This window comes from Dipteris shenzhenensis, chromosome 25 (assembly GCF_047967505.1).
Source record: "Dipteris shenzhenensis isolate YYH24624 ecotype China chromosome 25, Dip_SZ_1.0, whole genome shotgun sequence".
NCBI lineage: Eukaryota > Viridiplantae > Streptophyta > Polypodiopsida > Gleicheniales > Dipteridaceae > Dipteris > Dipteris shenzhenensis.
In genome coordinates this window covers 47,087,195-47,107,132 of record NC_141620.1, presented here as the reverse complement: position 1 = coordinate 47,107,132, position 19,938 = coordinate 47,087,195, and the positions used below count along the sequence as shown (strand labels likewise).

General features: G+C 45.8%; 1 protein-coding gene across 1 annotated transcript in view; it reads left to right on the top strand.

The window, feature by feature from the left end:
- Positions 1 to 19,938, top strand: part of LOC147885969 (kinesin-like protein KIN-4A) — a 220,312-nt gene that overhangs the window by 101,915 nt on the left and 98,459 nt on the right. The window lies entirely within an intron of this gene.

Below are 19,938 nucleotides of genomic sequence, written 5' to 3'. Positions count from 1 at the left end.
CCTATAAGCTAGTCATGTAGCCATGCTATAAGGTGAGCCTCTGAGCATGTTGAGTCTCAAGCCATGAGAGTGCTTGGATCAACCTTTGAACACGCTCAGACCTTAGTCTCTGAGTTACATAGGGTGCACAGTTTGATGACCGTCATTGTCATGTTCTGTTCTTGGTTCCATTCCAATAGTCTCTCACCTTGGACCATCATTGTCATGTTCTGTTCTTGGTTCCATTCCAGTAGTCTCACCTTGCCTTCATGGAAGGGTGTTGGAATATGAAGCCAAAGTGAGTCTAAAATTAGTGTTCTAGGTGGTCTAGGTGTGTTTATAGTCTAGTGAGTCCTAGACATGCCATATGTCATATTGGGGGTTATCCCATATACATTATGGCTTTCTAGAGTCTAGTGTCACACTATATAGTGTTGTACTTGTCTATTGTCTATTACATCAGTCAACATCAAGCTTTATACTATGTGAGTATTTTTGTTATCATTACCTAGCACTTGTTCTTTCATTTGCTTTCCATTTTGCCTTTCCATTATGCTTTGTAGGCCATCTCTTGGTGGTTCTAGTGATGCCCTATAGGCCATGATATGTGCCTTGTAGGCATAAATATAGGCACTTGTAGTGTTAGTGCCTTTTAGGCCACATAGGACACTTAGTCGTATGTGACACCTAGGACACTTAGTCCTAGGTCTAGGTACAAGTACCTTGTACTTTTTTTTTCATATATCCTAGTTGACGTGACGGCGTTTCTTATCGACCCTTGTACCTTGTATGTGCTCTCTTTTGTCCATGCGACCCTTAAGTGGTACTAGAGCCCAGATCTGCTTCTTGCGCCTCTTTTCCGTACTGTCCGTACAGATACGTACAGATCCCATACGTTTCCTCCAGCTGCTGTCCAAGGCTTCCAGTGTTTTTTTGTCACCACAAAGTGCCTCATTGCTGTTCCCAGACTGAGGCGACTGCTTGTAGGCTTCAGCTGCAGCATTTTCGAGGTCCTCCACAGTACCCGTGACCATCTGTCACTAGCCCCCACGACCTTAACCAGACCCAATTCCAAGCGCCTAGCTCCCATGACCTCTCCACAGTCATCTACTGAAGATGTTCTGCTATCGCGACCTGTACAGAGCCCACCAAAGGAGATACTACCAGCCACGCACTAAGTTCGAGGTGTCTAAGGGATGTTCCAGCTACACTCCAGCTGTCTTTTGCACTTCAACCTGCTGCAGCAGCTTCATGGTTTGTTATACTCTACCTATAGAGGCCTTTGGAGTCTCAGTACTAATATCAAAGGACCAAAAGCTGATTCACAAGCAACATTTGCAGTATTTTACTGTTTTTGACAGTTTTTACTGTCAAACCCTAATTTCCAACAGAAAAGTTTAGGGCTTTTGACATCTGGACCTTCAACCTATCAATACAATACTTTGGACAAGGTTGACAACTGAAATCCTTCCAAAAATTGAAGTTTTCAGTTAATTCAGGTTCAGGACTGTCACATTGTGCCACGTCATCACTCAAGTCAACAAAATTTGGGGCTTTTGTGTTGGGAGCTCAATTTCAACTGGTGTTTGGGACAATAACTCATACTTTTGCAGTTCAAGCCTTGAGGCTATACATTGGGTCAGATTATCATTCATTGGGTCACATTTGCAAAAATTTCAGCAAAATTTGGGGCTTTTCTGCATTTGCCCTCTTTTTGGCCTATTTGCCCTCATTAAATTTGGGGCTTTTGCCAGATTTTCTGTTTTTGCAGTGAACATTGCTTGCCACGAGCACATTTGGGTCAGATCTGCATTTGCCTTTTGATTTGGGTTGGAAATGTGCAGATATTTGCTGTCATTTTTTGGACAGCCAGCTCTTTGCAGTGATAGCCTTGAGGCTTTTGGGCTTTTAGGTCTCTTTCAGGGTATCACATTTGCTATGGCTGGGAACAATCAGGATCTATTTGGTGTTCTTCATGAAGATGATAAGTTGGATGGCACCAACTATCCGATATGGTCTTATGTCATGAAACATATTCTTGTTGCAAAGCATTTGTAAAATATTGTTTCTGGGGTTGATCTGAGGCCAGCCAATGCTAGAGTGGTTGCCTCTACTGCTGGTCCCTCTGCAGGGGATACTCCTCCTGATGCCTCATCTTCTAGCACTCATGTTGCTACTCTTCCAACTCATGAACAGTCAAGATGGGATGCAAGAGATGCAAATGCACATTCATGTATTGCTTTATCATGCAAGAGAATCATTATTCCATACATCCTGTCTTGCAGGACAGCAAAGGATGCTTGGGATAATTTGGCTTCTCTCTATCAAATTCGCAATGAAGCTCATGTTGCATATTTGAGAAGGCAATTATAGGAAGTCAGTATGAATGAAGGTGAATCTATGGATGCATACCTAACAAAGGTCAAGGACCGCATGGAACAACTTGCCAACATTGATGAGGTGGTGCCAAATTCACAGCTTGTCAGTACCACATTGAATGGACTACCAGATACATATCAAGGGTTTGCGACAACCCTTCGATTAGTGGCCATGGGTAATCCAGACCACTATTCTTTTGATCAGCTAGTTACTTAAATATAAAGAGTGATATATTCCATGCAAAACAAATCATACAACAGGTGGGAGAGAAAGTACTCTATCTCTAGCCTCAACAATGTGGCAAAAAAGCCATGGTGGTGGTCTAAAATGCCACGACATCCCAAAAGGGGTCAAATGAAAAAACAAGGAGCAGTCCCATGTCCTCACGAAGGATATAAGTCTCCCAGGAGTTGCCGAAGAGGTGCCTGTACACCGCTCTTACTGACTCCTGAGAGTGAAGATAATCTCCGCCCAAATGGAAGCGAGAGTGTCAGCCTCCGTGCATAAATGGCCCCCAAGGACAAAAGAACATCGCGAACACCATATCCGCCATAGGGTAATTCTGGAAATCACCTCCCAGGCTGACCCTGCAGCTGAAGTAGGCAGGGAATCCTAAGCTGGTACAGGTACCAAAAGCAAATCCTGTGGCTCCATGATGCTGGCCTCTGTGGGACCCCGTCTCTGGCGATGCTGCATGAAGAAACCGTGGTCTCCTGGCTCTAACTCAAAGAGAGTAAAGGCTCCAGATCCTCTCCCCCAAAGGGCAGCGTCCCATGTCTTCAGAAAGGACTCGGATGTAACATGTGAGAACAACCTGAAGATACCTATCCAGACCACTCTAGAGCTGGGGCAGCTCCATAAACAATGCTTGCTAGATTCCTCTGCAAGCTGACAATGCATACACAAGGAGGGTCTACCCATCTGCTGAAGCCAAGTACCCACAGGTATGCCTCTATGTATAGTGAGCCAAAGAAAGTAGGAGACTTTCCTGGCTCTACTGATGCCCCAAAAGTGAGTCCAGTAGCTCAGCAAGAGCTCTGCAGTAAGTCCCTGTGCGTGCCAATGCTGGGAGGTAGATGGTAGGTGATGAGAGTCTCTCTGCTGAAGCCTGTAACCTGCCCTCGTCGAGTACTGGGAAAAGGAAAGAGGACGATTGCCTGCCACCGGAGTAGGCCATGCCCACTCACCTGGGTCCTAGTCAAGCTCCGCAAGAGGTCGACCCTGAAAAATCCAAAGTCTGCATCTAGTATCCTCTGCAATGGTCAACCTAGAAGGATCTATGGCCCATTCCTTACCCAGGCAACCAATGACCCTGACTCTCTGCCAAAGGAGCTCCTGCCGATCCAGGGGCTGAGTGGGATACAATCTATGAGAGGAGTCCGCCTCAAAATAAATAAACGGTGCCGGTCCTAAATGAACTCCAATGCATAGCCCAGCCTCATTAAAACAACCTGACCAAGTAGAGATGGGGCGAACATAGGCTGGATCTGTGAGTATATCCCTCCACTGCTGAGGAATAGCTCTCATGATCAGTAATCTGGTGGCAGCAATCTGTCCAAGTGGCCCGTGTCTATCTCTGATCACCTCCTCTGACATCTCCACACCTCCCCTGAACCAATCTCCAACTGTCACAACCCCCTGAGCATGCCATCGGGCCAAGGGAGTCCTAAGTGCTGTACCAAGGGAAGATCCCTGATACCGAACCAGGGGTTTATGGTAAAGTGGCTGTCGGGCAATTTCCTCTCTGGAGGGGGGAACTGCTCTGATGAGGTGCTGTCGAAAATGATCCCAGATTTGAATAAGCCTTTTCACCAGTGGTGAGGAAGGTTGAGAATGCTGGTCTGACAGGAAGATCCAACTAACTCTACCTGCCCACTGGCCTGCTGCTCTAGGGGTGCACTAGTGAATTCCATGCAGTAGGAACTGCTTCCACGGCCGATCTCCTGGAGTCAAACCTCTAACAAGAAGTTTGACTAAAAGGGCTCTGCTCTACATCTCCGGATCAAGAATCCCAAGTCCTCCCTACGAGGAGGGTAAAGTGATAGTATCCCATGAAACTCTAGCCCTAGTGTCCTCAGAACCATCACCACCACTCCACAGAAAGTTCCGAAGCAATCTCCTCACCTGGCGGATGTAGTCAACATGAAAGCACCAACATGACGCAACATACCACATAGTCGCTAGTAGAACTTGGTTGAGTACTAGCACTCTTCCGGCCAAAGAAAGTCTAGCCATACTCCAGTAGGCTAGCTTTCTCCGGATACTCTCAAGAACTAGGGCAAACTATTGCATCGGGGACACCTCAATGCCAACCTGGAAGCCTAGATATCTCATGGAGGTGCCTCTGGGTATCCACACAAAGCCTCTATCTCCTCCCCATGCTGGGGTATTTTGCTGAGCTCCAGTCCAAATGCCTTTTGATTTGTTCCAATTGACAAGTCCCCCTGAGGCTAGGCAGAACTTGTCAATTGAATCCGCAGCAGTAGCAAGACTATATGCATCTCCTCTGACTGTCAATGCCGTGTCATAAGCAAACTCAGTGTCCAGAAGCTCCTGCTCCTGCTGGATAGGCAAATGAAGGCCCAAAGTGCCATGACTGGTAGCCTACATAATGTATCCCATAGCCTCCGCTACGAAAAGGAAAAGGTAAGGTGCAAGCGGGTATCCCTGTCGTACTAATCTGGATAGCTGAAAAGCCGGTCCTCTGCCTCCACAGGCCACCATCCTGCTAGAAGAGTGAGAGTAAAGTGAGGAGACCCATGAAATCCATCTATCACTGAAGCCTAGCCTCCTCATAGTGCCCTCCAAGAAGCCTCAGTCCACCCTATCATAAGCCTTCTCAAAATCGAGAAGAAGAACTGCAATCTCCTGCTGACTCTCCTGCACCCAGTGAGTGGCCTCCCAAAAGGTGAAGATGTTAACGAAGATACTTCGATCTTGGACAAATCCTATCTAAGTAGCTCTGATGATATCTGGCAGCATAGGCTTTAAGCGAAGAGCCAAGGTCTTCGCTAGGATCTTGTAGGCTGTCCCTAGAAGTGTAATGGGTCTCCAATTGCGTAGGATTGTCTTGTCTCCCCCTTTCAGCATGAGACAAATCATACCTGTGCATAATGTCTCGCCCAAAGATCCTATATCGAGAGCCTCTGAAAAGGCAGAGAGTAGATGAGACCCAATCGTATCCCAAAGAGCTCTGAAAAGAAGTGGCGACAAACCCTCCTCCCCCGGGCATCTGTCTCTGGGCAGCTCATTTAACGCATCCGTGATCTCTAGGAGTGATAGTGGGCTATCCAAAACATGACTCATCCTGTCTGAGACCATCTGGGGGACATGGCTCCAAATCTCCTTTCTTGCTCTGATCATCTCCTTGGTGACTGGATTGGCGGTGTAAAGAGTGGAATAGAAATCGGAAGTGATCTCAACAAGACGGTGAGGGTCCGTTTGAAGAGACCCGGTCTCATCCACAAGTCTACAAAGGCTGTTCGAAGAGTATCTCTGACCCACTGCCCTGAAGAACTCTCTAGAGCATCTATCCCCCTTCTAGATCCAGAACGTCTGCTGAGAGTAAAACCTGAACTGGGCCCTCCTGCCCTGAATCTCCTCTAGTCTCTCCTGAGCCTCCGAAAGCTGCCCTTTGATGAAAAGAGAATGAGGAAAACTCTAAATCAATCTCTTAAGACTGGATACCTCCACTCTTGCATTCCGATCTCTGATTCTGAGCTTTTCCTTCTCCTCTTTTGCCCTCAACTGGCAGGCCATGCTGACTCTAGCCAAAGCCGTCTCTACCCACATCAACCAGCCCTGATCCACAGGAGTGTCCTCTGACAACCAAGCCTCTCTCAACCGTTCCACGAACTCTGCGTCGTGAAAAACAAAGTCTGGAACTCTCACAGAGCCTGTGCTCCTCCAATCGAGAGGTAGGAAGAATCTGCAATAGGACTGGAGCATGGTCAGCTAAAACATAACCCGGGCAGATCCTACTCTGTCCTCCTCTAGCCTGGCCCCAGTGGCCAACATAAAACCTATCAAGTCTGACCAAAGAAAGAGAGCCATGGAAAACCTCGGACCAAGAGAACTGAAGACTGTCAGCCAAGTGACGAAAGTCGTCCAATCGAGCTGCATCGAAACAAAACTATCCCACTCCACTCTCTCCCTGTCAGAAAGGCCACCCTCTGTTTGGCCCGACTTGTCTTCAGAGAATTCAACCATGTTGAAATCTCCTCCAACAATCCAGGTGTCGGCCTGAGGAAGGGACTCTCTGAGCTGTCTCCAAAAAGCACGTCTGTGGGTTGGATCCGTGGGAGCATACACATTGAGAACACCAACTGTTGTGCTCTCAATATGAAGAATAACATAACATGCCCTACTCTCCACTAGTGTACCCTCTTGGGTGATCTTTGAGGCCCACTTGTCTGAAATTGAAATGCAAACTCCTCCCCTCGTGCCATCTGCTGGGCTCCAATATGTCCAGCTCTCTCCTCTGAGTAAGGATTTGCATCTGTCAATCCTGTCCTGGGAGAGCTTATGCTCCTGGATAAGCACAATGTTTGGAGGGGACTCTGAGGAAATAAACCAAAGGGAGTCCCTAAGCAACTACAATCTAGGAACTCCCGATCTACGACCATCTGCATCTGAGGTAAATCTGCGGCCGTTCAGTCCTCTCACATTCCATGAAATGATGGACAACCTAGACATCGGATGGAAGTGAGGGGGTGCCAGTGGTAACGACACAAATCTCTCTCTCTGACAGCGCAATCCAAAGTCAGTCTCTGATCAAACTCCAAATCTGCCCCAACTCATGTAAAATGGCGGGGAATAGTACTCTGGCGCGAACTGAGGAGCTGAAAGTCAAACCAACCAGCACTCCTGGGCAAATCAAAGTCTCCTTGAACCTCAAAGAACAGAAACAGAATGGCCCTGCCACTAAAGCCAGGTCGGAGAGTCCTAGGGCATGAATGAATCTGCGAGTCGACAATACGGTGAACCGGTGAAAACTGAGTCATGCTCATGAGCTGTCTAGCAATCTCGATGTCAAGTAACTCAGCTGACCAGCTTTCGCTCCCCCGAGATCGAAAGCTGCCTACGGAGAAACGAAGAATGTGCCCCTCTCTGGAGAGAGTAACAGATCCCAAGTACTCCTCTACCTCCTCTGACCGTCGTCAAAACACCAGGAGAAGTTCCAATCGAGTGAGGGAGTCTGTGGTAACCCCTCGAGCCAAAAAGGGCCAAAACTCAACAGGCAGATCTCTGTCAACCATCCTGGGGTCAAGTCTAGGAGCCAAAAGAGCTGAAAAGGGCTAAGCCGTCCTAACTCTGCTCCTAGAATAGGTGAGAGGAAGAGGAAGAATCTGCGACGAGGTGCCTGTCAGCGTGGGTGACTGATAATCTCGCTCGATCTCATCTGCTAGGATCTCCCAATCCTCACGCCTGTCTGGATACTGAGCGAAATCTGTGACCGCACTCGCAAAAGATATGGATAAACCAGGAGTGAAAAGCTGCGAGGACGAGGTTGTACTGGGAGGGGTGTCTAAAAGGATGCTCCACATAGCAACAAAGGAAGGTACGATGCGACTGGGAAGAGAAAGAGGTCTCGAGGGAACCTCGTACAAGCGCATGAGATCCTAAAATGGGCTCTGACTCTGACCTGTGTTGTAAAATACCACTCTCTCAATCGACTGCTGGGAAGAGGCATCCATCACAGTAACTGTAGCCTGAGTAGTCTCCTGCTGGATAACTATCTCAGGAATAAATATCTGAACCTCCGGGGTGGTAGTGTCAAGAGTCATCAAATCCTGAGCTACAGTCTCCTGCACAGTGTCATGACCTGCCTGCGGATGGTCCTCCGCATCTCCCCTTTCCGGGGTCTCCTGCACATGTGTCTCAACTCCCTGTGCTACCGTCTCCTGCACAGTGTCATGACCTGCCTGTAGATGGTCCTCTGCATCTCCCCTTTTCAGGGTCTCCTGCACATGTGTCTCAACTCTCTGCCATCTCTGAGCTCGTACCTAGGGCTGCTCGTGCTGCTAGCTCTCCCTCTGTCTCCATCTCCTCCGAGCTCTCCGTGAAAACTGTTCCACTGGAGGCACCTCCAAGTCCTCTGAGTCCACTGGAGGCTCCCTCGGAGGAGTCTCCTCTCGCTCTGCAGAATGAGTCGAAGCAGGCTCAGAGACCCCTGAAGGCTGAACTGTAGGCTCTGGGTCACCCGTAGGATGAGATGGATCCGGAGTCTCTGATCGAGGCCGACGACTGGGGCCATCCCTAATAAAGTGACCTCTCTTCCGACAGAAAAGACACTGATCAAGAAGACCCTCGTACAAAACCCTTTGCTGAATCTGGACCCCATCTCCCATGGAGTACGAAATCAAAGTATGCCAAGGTCGAGGAGGGGGGAACTCTGAAGTGAGTCTGACCCTCGTAACACCTGTACCAGCAAGTGACTGAGCATAGGAAAGTCTAGCACCTGACGGGATGACTGTACCTGCCACACTAGCCATATGCTCCACAGCTCTGCGACAAGAGCTGACCTCATCAGTAAGTCCAGGGAAAAGCATCCAAAAAGAGACCTGTCGCGGTCCCGGGGAAGTAGTACTGAAGTGCTTCCGCCAAGGCCACAAATGGATGACTCTGGTCTAAAACTGAATCGGTGAGCTCATAAGTACTCTTTGAGCCTGCTCTGCAGACTGAAGGCCAAAAGAAAAGTACCCTTTGCCAAGCAATCGGAAAACCATAACTGAGACACCCAATGAGGCCATGCTGGTGTACACCCAATCACGTAACTGTTGGCCTCTACAGGGTAGAAAGCCAATGATGTGCATCAAACGAAAACCCTCCTCTACTACCGCAATCGTCTGCACAATGTCGGGAGGAAAAGAAACTGTGACTTCAATCTCCTCAAGTTTGGTGACGGGAGTGGCATTAGTGTTAGAATTATAGATATAATTCTTTTCCTCTCTCTTTCTCCCCCTCTTTCCGCTCTTTCGATCTCTTTTCATAAGCATATGTATTTGCCTATGCTTAAGCTTTCTCTGTTTTTCTTTTATGCTCATATGCTCATGCATAAGAATAAGCATATCCTTTCCTTCCTTTTCTCTTATGCTTATGCTCTTTTTTCCTCTTCCTTCTCTTATGCTTATGCTTATGCATGAACATATGTCTCCTTCTCCTCTTTTCCTCTCTCTTTCTCCCCCTCTTTCCCCTCTTTCGATCTCTTTTCATAAGCATATGTATTTGCCTATGCTTAAGCTTTCTCTCTTTTTCTTTTATGCTCATATGCTCATGCATAAGTGGTCTCTGCACGTCCATACCTTGCCGTACTGCTCCAGCTGCATCCGTACCTTCCGTACCTGCAGACTCGAAAACCGTACCTTACCTGCCGTATCGTACCCGCCGTACAGATCTGCAACACATAGGTTGTCGTACATCGCGTCCGTACAAGTGCCGTGGTCGTCGTACATCGCATCCATACAGCCCATTGTCAGACTGTACGATTCGCCGTACAATTCCGTACCTGTACATACAGCTCGCTGCCACCAACTGTACAGCTCGCTGCCACCAACCGTACAGTTCACTGTCACCGACCGTACCATCACGTACCTTCTCCGTACTGTCATCTGTACTTCCGTACTGGTCCTGCTTCCGTACAGCAGGTAGTCCTCCATACAATCTCTGATTCCGTACAGGAGAAACTTGCAGGTGATCTTTGGCAGGCACATTTTGCAGACAGCCATTGTTTGGCTCAGTTTTTTGGGAGTACATTTGGGGCATTTTGTTTGTTGCAGACATTGCAATCATTTTGTAATTTCGGAGCTACACTCGGAGCAAACATTGCAGATTTGGTCTGAAATTTGGGGCTTTCTACTGAAATTGCAAAATTTGGGGCTTTCTGTACTTCTGCCCCTTTCTGGTTGCAATTTCAAGCTCGAAATTTGGGGCTTTCAGTTTTGCAGTATAATTTCTTGAAGAAATTTGGGGATTTTGTAATTACACTGCAATCTTGCAGTGAAATTTGGGGCTTTTGCAGACAGAGCGCAATTCTTGCAACATTTGGGGCTTTTGATCAATTTGCCCCTTTCCGGTTGCAATTTCAGGCCTATTTTAGGGATTTTGTGTTGGGAGAGCAATTTTGGAGATTTCAGTTCATACTGCCTTTCTTGAAGTGTTTTGCAGCACTTTTGGCAGGTTCTGGAGAGTTTTTTGATGCTTGGACAGAATTCTGACAGTGCAAGTGCAGAAATCTGAGTTGCATTTACAGCCAGTGCTTGGCTGTGTTTTTTTGGAGTTGTGCATTTCATTCCTAGTAAGGGAATTCAGTTTTGTATCTGCTTAAATCTCTTTCTCAGATATGGCCCATCAAAATCAGAATGACTTCCAGTTCAGTGGTCTTTCACAGGAAGACAAGTTGGATGGTACCAACTACTCCCTCTGGAGTTTCATGGTACGCAATATTCTGATTTCTCGCAATTTATGGGATTATGTCAATGGGGGTGAGATCCAACCAGCAGATATTGCACCTGCTACCCCTCCCCAGCAAGGAGGTGGAAGAGGTCGTGCACAGGGTGCAGCTGCAGGACAAGTTGTTGGTGCAGCTACAGTCACTACTCCAAAGCAGAAGAGATGGGATTCACGGGATGCCTTAGCTTTGTCATGCATCTCTCTTTCAGTGAAAAGATTTATCATTCCGCATATCCGGTTGTGTAAGACCTCCAAGGCAGCGTGGGATATTTTAGAAAGCATGTATGCAGCCCGGAATGATGCGAGGGTATCTTTCTTGAAAAGAGAGTTAAGTAATACACATATGGAAGAGGGTGACTCCATGTCAGTCCACCTCACAAAGCTATAGGATCTCAGAGAGAATTGTTGAACATAGATGAGATTATTCCTGATTCAGAGATGATTACAACCACTCTGAATTCTCTTCCTGAGTCTTATCTCAGCTTTCATACCTTGCTGAACTTATCATTGAGGGGGGGTGCAAATCCTCTCACTTTTTTATGAGTTGATAGGACTTCTGCTTCAGGAAGAGCAGACCAGGAATCCATTGCTCATTTGATCCCTCTAAAGCTGATGCACTCTTTACTGCTAATGATGCTCAGTCCTGGTACTTTGATAGTGGTGCTTCCAAGCATGTCACATCTTGTAGACAGTTGTTTCATTCTTTAGCTGATGCACGAGGGGGGACTGTCACATGTGCTAATACTGCCTCATGTTGTAAAAGGAATTGTAGATGTGCAACTCACATCTATTTCAAGTCATCTGGACCTTCAACCTGTCAATACAATACTTTGGACAAGGTTGACAACTGAAATCCTTCCAAAAATTGAAGTTTTTAGTTAATTTCAGGTTCAGGACTGCCTGTCACATTGTGCCATGTCATCACTCAGGCCAACAAAATTTGGGGCTTTTGTGTTGGGAGCTCAATTTCAACTGGTGTTTGGGACAGTAACTCATACTTTTGTAGTTTCAAGCCTTGAGGCTATACATTGGGTCAGATTATCATTCATTGGGTCACATTTGCAGAAATTTTAGCAAAATTTGGGGCTTTTCTGCATTTGCCCTCTTTTTGGCCTATTTGCCCTCATTAAATTTGGGGCTTTTGCCAGATTTGCAGTTTTTGCAGTGAACATTGCCTGCCACAGTCACATTTGGGTCAGATCTGCATTTGCCTTTTGATTTGGGTTGGAAATTTGCAGATATTTGCTATCATTTTTTGGACAGCCAGCTCTTTGCAGTGATAGCCCTGAGGCTTTTGGGTTTTCAGGTCTCTTTCAGGGTATCACATTTGCTATGGCTGGGAACAATAAGGATCTGTTTGGTGTTCTTCGTGAAGATGATAAGTTGGATGGCACCAACTATCCAATGTGGTCTTATCTCATGAACCATATTCTTGTTGCAAAGCATTTATGGAATATTGTTTCTGGGGTTCCAGCCAATGCTAGAGTGGTTGCCTCTACTGCTGGTCCCTCTGCAGGGGGTACTGCTCCTAATGCCTCATCTTCTAGCACTCCTGCTGCTACTCTTCCAACTCAGGAACAGTCAAGATGGGATGCAAGAGATGCAAATGCACATTCATGTATTGCTTTATCATGCAAAAGAATCATTATTCCACACATCCTGTCTTGCAGGACAGCAAAGGATGCTTGGGATAAATTGGCTTTTCTCTATCAGATTCGCAATGAAGCTCGTGTTGCATATTTGAGAAGACAATTACAGGAAGTCAGTATGAATGAAGGTGACTCTATGGATGCATACCTGACAAAGGTCATGGACCTCATGGAACAACTAGTGGTTGGATCATCCGATGGTCTAGGTGTAGACCCATCGAAGAATTTGTTTTGTGAATCGTGGAAGTAACGTTTCATGTGGGATTGCAGTTAGTACACACGAGCAGGTGTAATCTAGATCATGGAAAATGTCATCTTGATCATCTGTTTGTGTGCCCGCTTCCAGTCTAGCACGATTTCATGACCAACAAAGCGAGTGCAACGGCGACGACCAATAGAGCGGGCACAATGGAGATGACCAATAGACGACCAATAGACACGAATGGGGCCATCGAGTCCTTCCACAACACATTAAAATCCAAATTCCCAACTCGAAGAGGCCCATGTATGGAAGGTGTGTAGATTGGCTCTGATAGGTAAGTTGTTGACAGTTTGCTTGCCATACTTTTGGTATGTGGACATGTTGAAAAAGAATGGTTTTAGAAATAATAATGCCATAGAGGAGGTTGTGCAGCATGTACTCAGGCAAGCCCAGGGTGAGGTGGCGCCAAATTCACAGCTTGTCAATACCACATTGAATGGACTGCCAAATACATGTCAAGGGTTTGCTACAACCCTTTGATTAGTGGCCATGGGTAATCCAGACCACTATTCTTTTGATCAGCTAGTTACTTTGCTTTTGCAGGAAGAGCAAAGTCGAGCTAATAGACAAGCCATTATTTGTGATCATGCATTTGCTTCACAACAGACAGGAAGAGGCAAGGCTTCCAAGCCTATGGGCAAGCCAAAATCTGCACATAGCAGCTGCAATTCCTCCCATGCATCAAAAAATACAAGAGATAAGTCAAAGAAGAAAAGATGCAACTATTGTCGCAAGCCTGGACATGACATTTCAGAATGCTGGAAGCACATTGCTTCAGAGAAAAAGAAAGCAGGATTGACAATTAATGCCTCACATGCTATTGAATCCCATGAGCCAGCAGATGCTTCACATGCACATGCTCTTCAGGATGATTGGGCATGGGCTGTCCATTGCTAATTTGATCCCTCCAAAGCTGATGCACTATTTGCTGCTAATGATGCTCAGTCCTGGTACTTTGATAGTGGTGCTTCCAAGCTTATCACATCTTGCAGATAGTTGTTTCATTCTTTATCTGATGCACCTCGAGGGGGGATTGTCACATGTGCTAATAATGCCTCATATGCTGTAAAAGGAATTGGAGATGTGCAGCTCACATCTATTTCAAGTCATCCTGTCACTTTGACAAATGTTTTCTTTGTGCCTGGAATTGAAGTCAACCTGATCTCAATTTCAGCAATTGCTACTTCAGGTTTCAGAGTGATTTTTGATGGCTACAGATGCCTAGTTTATGATCTTCGTGATGACAATGCCATAGTTCTCACTGGCACTTTGCAAAAGGGGCTTTATCACCTTGATCATCACTCAGCTGCACTTTCTATTGAAGCATTTGCTATTTCAGATTCACAGCTTGCTGAAACTCATCTTTGGCATGAGAGAATGGGTGATCTCAATTATAGAGCTCTTGCAAAGCTACATTCACAGTAGATGGCAAATGATGTACCTCAAACTCACACAGTTTACAAACATGTGTGTGAGGGTTGTCTTTTGGGTAAGATGCATCGGTTTCCTTTTCAAAAGAATTGCCCAAAACTCTCACAAAGGAAATTGCAGCTAGTGCACAGTGATGTCTGTGGCCCAATGAGGACAAATGCCATTGGAGGGTACAAATATTTCATGACTCTCATTGATGATTTCACAAGATATTGCTGGGTATATCCTTCAAAAGCCAAATCTGAAGTTTTCCCATGTTTTCAGAGGTGGCTGAATATGGTTGAGAATGAATCAGGATGCAAGCTTGTCACCCTCAACACAGATGGGGGGGAGAGTATATGTCAAAGGAGTTTGATGCATTTTTGTCTTCACGGGGCATTATTCGCTCCTGCACTACTCCTTACACTCCTCAACAGAATCATGTTTTTGAAAGGAAAAACAGGTCCACAATGGATATGGCCAGATGCATGCTTAAGGCCAAGTCTTTGTCCAATAAATTTTGGCTTGATGCAGTGATGTGTGCCAACTATGTGCTGAATAGATCACCTACACGGGCATTGAAGACTGTTACACCTTATGAAGCATGGAAAGGCAGGAAGCCTTCACTTTCACACATGAGAATTTTTGGGTCTCTTGCATATGTTCATGTACCATCTCAGCTGAGACATAAGCTTGATGACAAGGCAATCAAATGCATATTTATTGGTTACAGCTAGGAGAGCAGAGGGTATCGGTTATATCAACCAAATACTGGGAAGATTATTGTCAGTAGAGATGTAATCTTTGCTGAACATTCAGCTTCTCCTCTTATGGACTGCAAAGCTAAGCCAGATGTTGACATGTTTGATGCCTTTGAATCTTGGTCACCTCTGCCATCCTCAGAAGAGGACTTTGACCAGCAACATGAGCCTCCTGTAGGCCCTCCACCAAGCAATAATCAGCCACTACCTCATGCTGATTTGCAGGTTTCTCTTCCAGCACAAAATGATCCCACTATTCATGATGTAGTCATTGAAGAAAGAGCTGTCAATAGACAGCAAAGGCATGTTCCCAGATGGCTTCTTGATACATTGAGGGACAGCAAACAAGATCAGCCTTTTGCTGCTCGGACAAGATCAGGGAATAGATAGATGCATGGTCACTTTCTTGAGTTTGGACTCCTTGCTGCAGCTTGCAATGAAGAGCCTTTGTGCCATAAAGATGCTTTTGACAGCAAAGAATGGATGGATGCTACGAGAGATGAGTTACAATCCATTGCCAAAAATGACACATGGGAATTAGTAGATCTCCCTCCCGGCAAGCATGCCATTGGTACCCGATGGGTCTACAAATTAAAAACGAAATCTGATGGCAGCATATATCGATACAAAGCCCGTCTTGTTGCCAAAGGGTATGCCTAACAAAAAGGCATTGACTTTGAGGAGACATTTGCTCCCACATCCAGGATTACTACCATTAGATGTGTCATTGCCATTGCAGCCCATCATCATTGGCAAGTGCACCAACTTGACATCAGGACTGCTTTTCTTCATGGGAATCTGCAGGAAGAAGTATATGTCACACAACCTCCCGGCTTTGAGGTTGTTAATTCTGAAAATAAGGTACGCCGGCTTAGAAAACCCCTTTATGGTTTGAAGCAGGCACCCAGGGCATGGTATGCCAAAATTCATGCACACTTACTATCCCTTGGTTTTCAGAATAGTCCCACAAAACCCACTCTTTATGTCCGTGGGAGTGGATCTGATTTTTTAGTGCTGATTTTATATGTGGATGATATGCTTATCACGGGCCCAGATACTCAGCAAATTGCAGCTTTCAAGGCTGATTTGCAGCAGATTTTTTAAATGTCAGACATGGGACGACAACATTATTATTTGGGCATTCAGTTTGCTCATGTTGAGAGGGGTATCATGATGTCTCAGTCCAAGTATATTGGACAGCTCCTTGATCGTTTTCAGTTTGAGGATTGCAAGCCAATCTCTAGTCCAGTGGACCCTGGCTTCAAATTCTCAGCTCATGATGGGAGCCCACCATGTGATATTACTCTTTATCAGTAGGCTGTTGGAAGCCTTATTTATTTATGTCACACCAGACCTGACTTACAGTATGCAGTATCTCAGCTCAGCAGATACATGCACATGCGTAGTTCACAGCATTGGCGGGCAGTGGAGAGTCTTCAGATATCTCAGAGGCACTCAGGATTTAGCCCTCTTCTATGGTGATCAGGGTTCACTTACCATGCATGCTTACACGGATAGTGACTGGGCAGGATGTTCCGACACCAGAGTGTCACATACTAGCAATTGTTTTTTGCTTGGCAATTCATGTATCTCTTGGCTCAGCAAGAAGCAACCAACAGTTGCCACATCTAGCTGTGAGGCTGAGTACAGGGCAGCTTTTACCACTACAGTAGAGTGTGTTTGGCTTCGACAGTTACTTACAGATCTTGGTATTCGCCAGACATCCTCCACTATTGTCTACACTGATAGCCAGAGTGCTTTGGCCATTGCGCGTAACCCAATGTTTCATGCGCGTACCAAGCATATTGAAGTTCACTATCATTATGTTCGGGAGCGGCTGTCAGTAGGAGACATAGAGTAGGAGGACACACAGAAGAACTGCGCAATACTCTCTTGGACATGGAAGCCTCACCCTCAATTCTCACGATCACCTCACCCTTCTCGACCTGGCTCTGATACCATTGATAGGTTTAGAGCCTTGAGCTATTAATGCACACGATTGAAAATGACTGCGGACAACAAGAGATGTAAGCTAACTTTGCATGAATTAACCAGTTCACGTACGAAATGGAAATGACACAAAGATTGCATGAAGAAATCTTTTACTAAACAAAACGACTCAAGATCGAGTGCACCTCTACTGAGTTTGTTGCTCATACGAATGACCAGAGAAGGACTCAACTAATGAACCCTAACAAAGCATGAACTAGTAAGCTCTAAAAGAGCTTGACACTACACAGGCACAAAGCCTAATTCGACAAAAAGGATTGAGATCTGCGCGAACCCTTCTTGTAGAAAATCACCCCCATGAGCACCGCCACCTCCACGATCTGATCAACCGCCATCAACTGCCAAGTATCTAGAGTTCTAGAGAGGTCGCCATGCTCCATGTAGCCTCCCATGCAATCCACCAATCACCATGCACGACTTGCATGGTCCAATCACAGAGCCGAAACACCTTCCTCAAACATTCATCTGTCACTCCATGAGGACGATCATGGAATCATAGAATTCCTACAAACAATGGCCAAGACAAAGAGTAATTCAACCGATCAAGGTGAAAAGAGCTTATTCTTATCTCTCAAGGATAGCTTTGTTCCATGCATAAGCATGGGTTGAAACTCTTGGTTAGAAAGGGAAAGAAAGAAGGAAATGTTTATTAATGTTTGCAAAAGACCAACATACCAATGAGATAAAAAATAGAAATATAGTGAGATCGAAACACCCCACTAGGGGAACGAAAGGTATTTAGCCAACCTATATAAAAGTAGGCTAAGCTGTAAATGCATTTAAAATAGATGGAACAAGCTAAGGATCCAGGCTACACATCATGTGTATCTCAAGTTAGCTGGGCCGCATGTCTAGTTTGATGAGACATGGAGCAAACTAGGAACGGAATGGAAATATGGAAAGCATGAAGGGTCGCGTAGACAAAAGAGAGCACGTACAAGGTACAAGGGTCGATGAGAAATGCCGTCATGTCAACTAGGATATATGAAAAAAGGAGTACAAGGTACTTGTACCTAGACCTAGGACTAAGTGTCCTAGGTGTCACATAGGACTAAGTGTCCTATGTGGCCTAAAAGGCCACTACAAGTGCCTATATTTATGCCTACAAGGCACATACCATGGCCTATAGGGCATCACTAGAACCACCAGGAGATGGCCTACAAACCCCCCTCCATGGGATGGGCTGAAGTACTCTGGAAACGTCTCAGAATACTTGGTATTTTCTGGTCATGGTGGCACATGTTCATCCAGAAGGATACAGCCACCTATGAATGTACAAGGGATGTCAGATCATGTAACAAAGGGAACCAAGTGTAAAGCCTGTAGGAAGACTTCGAACTTGGGATGAGGAAGTGCCTTTGTAAACATATCTGCTATGTTGTCCTCTGTGGGAAGATCCTTCATGGTAGTTAGCAACTCGCTTATTATTTATTAAAAAAGGACTTTGGGGAGTGGTCTCTGGATTGGAAAAAAACCCAAGAGCGTTCTCATGATGCTGAGAAGATTCGTGCATGGGAAGCCAAGGATGAGAAGGCCCTGGGATATTTGGGTCGTGCTCTAGGTCCCGAATACTTTCATCATCTCGATGTGAAGGCCACCACTGCTGAGAATTGGCAGGTCTCTGAACTTGCACAACTTCTTTGCACCCAATGCCTTTGTGAATATGTCAGCTACTATTATAAATAAATTTGTCTAAGGGAAAAAGGCATAAATATGAGTGTATGTTTGTATGTGTGGCAATAGTATAATAAAATATGGTGTGCAAAGGGCCCAAGGTTTAGGTGGCAGGGCATGACCATGTGGCACCCTTCCATGTAAGAGGACCCATAAGGTGTGATGTACATAATCCATGGTAGTAATATTAGAAAATGTAAGGTGGCATGATTGTTGATGGTAGAAAGGTGATTGTGTGGGAGCCCCTTATTCTTGCTGGGGCCTGTGGTCCCCAACTGGGGGGTCCCAGGGGGGCCAACGGCCCCCTGGTGGGGGCGCCCCCGAGGCGATGGTATAGGGAATATTCCTTAAATATTCCATGGACGACTAGTCGATTCCATCGACTAGGTTGACTAGTCGACTCCACCGATAGGTAGACTAGTCGACTCCACCGACTGTGTTGATCTGACTACCGCCCTCATAGCTATAAAGAGGTGACCTCCTCTGTCCATTGTATCTGACACTTGGAGTGTTTTTAAACCGCATGCAAGCCCTTTTGAGGCAACTGAGTGATGTAGGAGCGCGAGTCAAGGATGAAGATAAGAAGGCTATCTTGCTTAGAAGCTTACCTACGGAATAGCTTGGTGAAATAGTTCGAATATTGCGCCTTGATGATAATCTGGAGTCCTTAGACTATGTGGGGATGCTGCTAAGTTAGGAGAAACGTACTTGTTCATCTATTCAAGAGTTTATTTGACCATCGACAAGAAGAAGAAAACTGCTCGTGACACTCGAAAATGCTCTTACTGTGGTAAAGATGGTCACATAGCGAAGTTCTGCTATGCAAAGAAACGTGATGAGATTCTAAGCAACTATGCTGTTTGAAGATAATCTTCTCAAGGATCAAGATTGGGCCTTTTGATGAGCGCATGCTCTTCGTGAGTAGTCGGGTAACATGTTCTTTGTGAACAAGTCTTACATTTTTAGCTCTTTGTGAGCTACTAGTTCTCTGTGAACGTTATCTTTGAGATGCATTTGTTGTGAGCGTATGCTTCTTTGTGAGCGGGTCTTCGAGTAGCTCTTTGTGAGCATTAGTAGTATTTGTGTTATGGCTTTTTTGTAAGCAATAATGTTTAGTGTCTCCCCATTTTGGCCAAGGGAGGGCTTGTAGGAATTCTATGATTCCATGATCGTCCTCATGGAGTGATAGATGAACGTTTGAGGAAGGTGTTTGGGCTTTGTGATTGGACCATGCAAGTCATGCATGGTGATTGGTGGACTGCATGGGAGGCTACGTGGAGCATGGCGACCTCTCTAGAACTCTAGATACTTGGCGGTTGATGGTAGTTGATCAGCACGTGGAGGTGGCGGTGATCTTCTACAA